The sequence below is a fragment of the Macrobrachium nipponense genome, chromosome 33, assembly GCF_015104395.2.
Source record: "Macrobrachium nipponense isolate FS-2020 chromosome 33, ASM1510439v2, whole genome shotgun sequence".
NCBI classification, from domain to species: domain Eukaryota; kingdom Metazoa; phylum Arthropoda; class Malacostraca; order Decapoda; family Palaemonidae; genus Macrobrachium; species Macrobrachium nipponense.
In genome coordinates this window covers 56,727,208-56,735,433 of record NC_087219.1, presented here as the reverse complement: position 1 = coordinate 56,735,433, position 8,226 = coordinate 56,727,208, and the positions used below count along the sequence as shown (strand labels likewise).

Here is an 8,226-nt window from a genome sequence, read left to right as displayed (position 1 = left end):
TTGTGAGGTTAAAAAAAAAAAAAAAAAAAAAAAAAAAAAAAAAAAACTTGTCTCCATTATAGTGTGGAAGTAGTTTTCACTTTAATCTTTAGTTATTGCTGGTATGTACACTTTAATGGTTCTAAAAGATTTTACGGATTTGAGAATGAAGCTTTCTTTACGAAGACTTAGCAATCAGATGACAGGATGAAGTGAGAAATGATGCAATAAGGAAATAACGGAAGTTCCATATAAAGATGAAGAGAACTATGAATGGGAGGAGGTGGCTTAAACATGCCCTTGGCACTATACCCAGCAGAATAGTATAGTACGTGTTAGTGGCAGTTGGGTTCCTGTGGGCACCAGAAACTATTGAGGCGGAAGGTTGGAGGTGAACAGAGATTTATGTGGAAGATAAAACACAGGGAATCATTGAATAGCGGATTTTCGGATTTTCGCAGAGGCTAATTCCCATGGCGTTGGAAGCGAGGATGATGCGTATGGATTTATTTCATTTACATTGCTTTCGATAGAACGCGAAAAGGACAGAATTTAGCCAGAACCTCTCAGATTTGAAGAGGCCTCTTTAGGCTAACTGAAGTTAGTAAGAGAGTTAGCTCGTGATCCGGCAAATATAAGAGGCGGATTAGTTTCAGATAAGATTCACTTCCGAAATGTTCAGAACACGAAACTTTATGGCGGTCTCGTCCTCCCTGAATCGTTTAATGTCCGTTTTTAAGAAAAAGGAATCCATGTTATCCTTACTTATGGATGAAGTTCCAGTACGCCTCTCGTGTGGGCAAGAGGTATGAAAGCAGCCATGCCCATATCTACCTTGGTCTCTACTATGACGCAAGGCACCAAAATTCCAAATTCCTTCAGACTCCTTCAAACCTGAGTTAGGGGTAAAGAGAAATTCACTTTTAAGATGAAAAAAAAAGTACCTTAGAATTAATTTCCTTTCTGTCCTCTACCTCGAATTCATTTGGAAATGGAATGTAACACGGAGATATAAAAGTACAGTAGAAGATAAAGCACCAGCCCTTTTGCACTGCTGATCTATTTCGCTTCTTGGTAACTTTCTTATATGCATTTTAAACAGCTGCTGGCTTTTGTTGTAACATCTGCTGTTAATGTTCGTACAAAATAATCTGCCAGGAAGGGAAATTTATCCTGTAGTGAAGGTAATGGCTTTTTTCCACAGAGAAATATTTATATGAAAGAAGAACACAGAACTCTGCAGACAAAATGCATCGCAGAAATAGCTTTTTTTCTTAAAGAAAAAAAAAAAGTTCCGTAAAATCTTATATCTAAAGTTTCCAGAAGCCATGACACTCTATTTACCTTGTCATTGGACATAAATGATTTATCGCGATTATTCTTTTATTTTGAAAATGTAGGTTGGCCCACACTGCGACACTTGAATACCAATGGTTCCAGGTCCTTAATGCTTCGCAGTGAGGTCATGCTGTGCCATCTTGTATTCATGGTTTATAGTCTCCCGGTTTCTATACGATTTGTTTCCCCGTTATCAGTCATCGGAGTTTCACTGACATGGGTAGATGGAATTACAGAATCCATTCACTCATTTTTCCTCATAGTTTAAAACCTGTTTATATATCTACACATCTTTGCCATTGTTGCTATTTAATGAAATTAGAAAAAAATACAAGACATTGATTGAAATAAGGTTGAAACTCCTGTGAATACGAAAGTCAGTAAAATTGATCAAGGATTTTCTCACTTTTTCTACTTTTAAGCACTGGGGACTAACGGGGGAAAGTAAATACTTAAAAATTGTTCTACTACGAGCTTTTGTACCTTACTAGTAATACTTCTAACTATTCTCTACTAAGAACTTTTGTGCCTTACTAGTACTCTCTATTTCTCTACTAAGAGCTTTTGTACCTTACTAGTAATACTTCTAACTATTCTCTACTAAGAGCTTTTGTACCTTACCAGTAATACTACTAACTATTCTCTACTAAGAGCTTTTGTACCTTACCAGTAATACTACTATGGTAGATTCACATCAGCCTTGCATTTGACGTCTAGGCCAGTCCCTTACGACGCTCCTGATTGGCTGTTGAGAAGCCAATCACAGGACTGGAAACTCTCAGTCTGTCGAGAGAGTTTCACATAGCCAGGATGTATGTTCCACCTCTTTTGAAAGACTGGTTTATCAACAGCCAATCAGGAGCGTCGTAAGGGACTGGCCTAGACGTCAAATGCACGCTTGATGTGAATCTACTATAACTATTTTCTTCTAAGAGCTTTTATACATTACCAGTAATACTACTACCTATTTTCTGGGGGTGTGAATGATTTGAGTTGAGCTTTTCATTGACTTTCATCCCATTCTTGTTGACTGTGTGCGTCTGAAGGCGGTGGTTAGGATAGCTCTGAGGATGAGAGACAAGACACTAATAATATAGCTGTACATCATGGTCTAAAAGCAGAAGGTGAACAGGAAAGAAAAACTGAAGTCTTCTCAGGAGGAAATAACAAACTTCCCTTTTGAAAGACAAGTTCTCTCAGTGTTGGAGAAAGGTAGGCGAGGCAAGAATCCAAAGCGGGACAGAAGAGGGGAAACCGCAGTAAATGAACAAAGCTTCCTCGGCCGCTTGAGTTTACATCTTATATAAGGAAGAAACTGGGGCTATGGACCTTCGATGGAGGAGTCGAAAACGGGAAATGGATTGTTCTATACAGGAAGGAGAGAGGGAATCATATTGCGTCCAAAAGAAAATAGAGCGAACTTATACATAAGGGTTTGATGGAAGCGGTGGCGGGGGAGGGGGCCCCGGGTGATGGACAGATTTAGTGAGAAAATTCTTCATAGGCATAAGAAAAATATTGTTGAAATTGTTTACAAAAACATTGGAGGCTGCAGCATGGAAAACAATATTAAAAGTGTTTGCAGTTTTCCAAAAGATTTAAAAATCGTAGTTCTTATTTACAATGATAACATCAAGGTAATTGCATTTAATTAAAGCCTCAGACTCAGTGGAATTTGAGAAATGGAAGATAGGATGATGTGCACACTTAAGAATAAGGAGACCAAAGGTTTATGAAATTGTTCTTGGTAAAACGCTAGAATTAGGTTTGCAGATAGATAGAATATAGAATTTAGGCCTAAGGCCAAGCGCCGGAACCCATGAGGTCGTTCGGCGCTGGAAATGAAACTAGCGAGCAAGTAGGTTTAAAGGTGTAGCAATTGTTAAGAGAATGTCGAAAGTAAAGATGGAAGAAAGCGAATATGAAAGTAGGTACAGTAAGAGGAACAAAAGGGGTCGCAGCTAGGGACCGATGGGACGCTACAAGAACCTTAAGCAATGCCTACAGTGCACCGCATAAGGAGCACGGACGGCACTACTATCCCACGGGGAAGTAGGTTTGTGGAAAGAAAGTTGCTTTTGGAAAGGTTTTCGAATCGAGACCGACAAGTCAAAGTAATAAGAGGATGCATTTGTTTTCATGGGTGAGATCTGCTCTAGAGAAACAGATACCAAAAACACCAGTGATGCAAAATTGGATGGAAAGGAAAATTAGAAAAACATAAAAATAGTTCAGATATTCCATTCTTGGCTGAGGCAATAAAATGGAATAGAAAAGTTTACGATTACGATTGTGACAGTCATGAAAAATGATCTATTACGAGCCAGTTTGGTTGTGGGCGAGAATGATAAATGATGATCCTGTAGGATACATCATTCCCTAAACAAAATATAAGATATGCCCTGTAAGGTTGGATGTAAATGATTCATAGATATGGACACGCCACGCTATACATATGTATATTCATATATATGTATATACTATATATATATATATCTATATATATATATATATCTATATATATATATATATATATATTATCCACATATACACGTATATATTTTACATGTATGAATATATATGTATGTATATATGTAGTATGTATGTATATATACATATATATATATGTGTGTGTATGTATGTATGTATACATACGCCCACCTGTATGTCTGTTATATTTGTATTAGCTCAGGTGACATTTTAAGCATCTTTTTTACCATGTTCAACGTAATAACAATCGATATCAGATGGGGAACATAGGAAGAAACTCCTCCTCCTCCTTCAGTGGGATTCGGCCCCGCGTACGCAGCTCAGGGTAATATTAACCTAAAGCTATTCGTTATGAAGAAGGAAATTAGCTCATTTCATCTACATATAGGAATATGTATAAGTGTCGATTTCACTCGCATTTCACTGCAGCTAGGAACGATTATTCATTATCATCGTGCCAAGGTGGTTTTAGCTTTTATAATCTTGAATGCTGAAAACATTTACTATATTATAATATATATATATATATATATATATATATAGTATATATAATATGTGTGTGTGTGTGTGTGTGTGTGTGTGTGTGTGTGTGTGTGTCTGTGTGTGTGGTTTTTTGTGTATATATATATATATATATATATATATATATATAATATATATAGTATATATATATATATATAAATATATAAATATATATATATATATATATATATATTATATAGTATATATATAGTATATATATATATGTGTGTGTGTGTGTGTGTGTGTGTGTGTATGTGTGTGTGATCTTAACATTCACACCGCTTCTTGATCATTCACACATATTTATATGATTCCCCAACAACCGTGAATTATAGATGGGGACCCTATGGAAAATCATTCCTCCATATTATCATTAGAATAATGACAGACGGATATATATATATATATATATATATATATATATATATATATATATATATATATATATATATATATATACGCATTAAGCTACAAATGTCCTTTAATGGCTAATTCGCTCTACTCGGAATTAATATATTTTCATATATGTTAAACAAAGGGGAATTTTTTAGTTGATAATGATTTCGTCGGCTCCCGGGCGCGAGCCAAGGAACTAAGAAATCAGGACGTACAGTGAAGCGCCTTTAGCCACACAGCCATCACCTGATAGCTGTGTGGTGTGATCTGATAGCTGTGTGGTTAAAGGCGCTTCACTGAACGTCCTGTTTTCTTGTTTCCTAGGTTCGCGCCTGGGAGCCGACGAAATCATTATCAACCAAAAAATTACCCATCGGTTAGCATATATGAAAATATATTAATTCCGAGGTAGAGCGAATTAGCCCTTAACGGACATTTGTAGATTAATGCGTGTATATATATATATATATATATATATATATATATATATATATATATATATATATATATATATATATACATATGTGTGTGTGTGTATGTATGTATGTATGTATGTAGTATATCGTGTATGTGTATTTTATAATCTGCATTTTGAATCAATCTCGCACAAAAACCAAGTAATGGTGTCTTATGTGGGTTGATTCGGTTATTGGTCTTTTATTGGCCAGCCACCCCTGTGGCCAGCGAGGTCGATTTTCGGGCATTACCATTTGAGGTGTGAGAGATGGTGTATTTCGGGTGGATGAAGAAGTTGCCACTATCGACGTGGTTCGGAAGTTCATGTAAACAAAGATGTTGGTTCAGTTGTTTGCCTGAATAACCACTGGTTCCATCGTAACGTTAAAATCCCACCTTACCAAAACAAACCAAGTAATATCTTAGTTTTACCAGACCACTGAAGGCTGACTAACAGCTCCCTCCTAGGGCTTGGCCCGAAGGATTAAAATTTTCGGGACTTACAGCTTATTGTGGGATCCGAACCACAATCGAGAATTGAATTTTCTATCACCAAAAGAAATAAATTCCCTCCTGATTTCGCGTTGGCGGAGCGGGGAATCGAACCCTGGACCCTGGAGTCGGTAGTCGAGCACGCTAAACGACTCGTGGAAAGAGGAACTCTAAAAACCAAAAATCTTTTGGTCTGGACGTCGTGTTTGATGTAACGGAGAGAAAGCAATTTTTTTGTGTTTCTGGGTTTTTGCAAATTTCCGTGTTTTCAGGGCCAATGTCCGTTCGAATATTCTACCAGAAACATGATATTCATCAAACTGAATTCTGAAAGGAAAAGTGGACCTTTCTGAAAGATAGTCTGTGAGTTATAAAACAGTTCATATCCTTAAGGGACCAGGGGCATGGGGATTGTTTTACAGGCCGTTATAAAAATTGTTTCTAGATGTTGTTTGCTGAACATGTAATGGCATGGCTCGTTTTGGAGAGATAGAGAGAGGGAGAGAGAGAAGAGACGAGAAGAAGATGGGAGAGAGGAGACGATAGCGAGATAGAAAGCGAGAGAAAAGTAACGTGGAGCAATCAGCTCTATGTTCTAATACTCCGTAGGGTGGGTGGGGTGGGGGGGGGGGTTGGATTGAGATATTACTTAAGGCTCTTTGGCTAACGTCCCTCCGGCCCCTACCTGCAACCGCTTTCATTCGTTTTTAACTGTAGCCCTCCTCTCACATTCTCTCTTCCATCTGACTTTCCACCTCTCTTCTGAGAAGTTGGTTTCATAGGTTTGCAACACTGCCACAGGTTTCGTCCTGTTATACAAAGATCAATTTTCCTTTCGGCGCTTGAACGACCTCAAAGGTCCCAGTGCTAGGCCTTTGGCCCCAAATTGTATAATCTATCCAATACCATCATCTAACTGAGAGTAGAACGCGCCACTGAAGAAAAATACCAGTTATTTATTGGGGAGGGACCGGAGGGAGTGATGGGTCGGGTGCGGCTCCATTACTCATTAGCTATTAAATAATCCATCGTTGTTTAAACTCGACAATAGCTTTGTTCGATGTTCATCGACTCACTCGGGAGAAGTTCACCTCACAAGAATATCTTGAGGCGTCAACTATTTTAGCTTTGCCTTCTTCCTTCCGAATTTGGCCACAACATCATGTTTCTAATCCCCAGACATTTCTTCTTTATCCACAAAACAGATTCCAGTCTGGGGTCTTCTAATCCCAGGAACTTCATCTGATACACCTTTAGAAGTTCCAGCAAAAATGCAATTGCTCCTACTGTCAATATTCTTTTCTACTTCGTATTTTAATAAAGTGACTTTTCATTTTTATTTCTTAGCTATTTAAATTTGATTTGTTGAATTTGTCTGTTTTTTTGTTTAATAAACTGATCTCCTCTTTATTTAGTGATTTATTTAATTTGTTAATTTTTGTTCTTTTCTTTTTCTTATAACTGATCTCCTCTTTCTGTATTTTCCATTACCCTTCTCTTAATTCTTTCGAAAAGAAAAAAAAAAACAAACCACCGTATTCTTTGGAAGATTAAATTACAAGTCAGTGCCCCATTGTGGGCGGCTTCATTCCATATGAAAGGGAGGGTTATTCTTCTGAATAATAATAATAATAATAATAACTTTGGTTTTAAGGGCACATTGTTATTTTTTGGTTTTGGCAATCTTATCCCCGCTTACCCCATTCTTTTAAAATAGAAAAAATTGGGCTTTCAAAACATTGATCGCCTACTTAATGTCCACTAACGAGGTCGTTCGCCACGTTTGAGAATCTTCGTAATTAAAGGCGGAAATTCCTAGGATATGGCACCAAAACATTCCGCTATCTTTACTTATACTAACTGGTGGATTTGATCTCACACGTATCCCAATAGTTATGATTGATTTTTTATTTGATTAAATGGCGTCACTCACCTCCAAGGGTAAATGGACTTTGAAAAGAAACACGAGCTTCCGCCTATTTGGGCAATAAGCCGTTCATGATTTTCGCTGCTGATCATCCGTTCAATTTTCAATCGCATGAGTACTTGACATACCCAAAGGAAACTTCCCAATAATTCTTTAGTTTAAAAAGTTCAAGAGCTGTTTTAAAATGCCATTTTCTTCCATTTGATTATACGGTACACCCTCATTTAAAATAACGGACTAGGGGATGTGATAAAGAAGATGCATTATAAGAAAATGTATGGGGTATCTAACAAAGGAATTACGGAAACTTATGTAAATACAGTAGCCCACATAAGCCCATCATACACAAGGCACACAAGGCACACCAAACACATATACGAGGGTGTCCGTTGGGGTGTTAGTACCTAAATGCGATTTAATTTACCTAAAAGAAACAAATTACTCTCATCATGGAAAAATTCATGACATTTCAGTTTAATCCCAATAAATTTCCTCTCTCTCTCTCCTTCTCCATTCTTCTCTCTCTCTCTCTCTCTCTCTCTCTCTCTCTTCTCTACTATTAAATGCAATAAATCCGAAGAGTGGCCCAAGACAATTATTTGATAATACTCGGACATTTAACAACG

General features: G+C 37.2%; 1 protein-coding gene across 1 annotated transcript in view; it reads right to left on the bottom strand.

Annotated features, from left to right (window-relative positions):
- LOC135202869 (galanin-like G-protein coupled receptor npr-9) overlaps positions 1-8,226 on the bottom strand; it is a 188,162-nt gene that overhangs the window by 91,348 nt on the left and 88,588 nt on the right.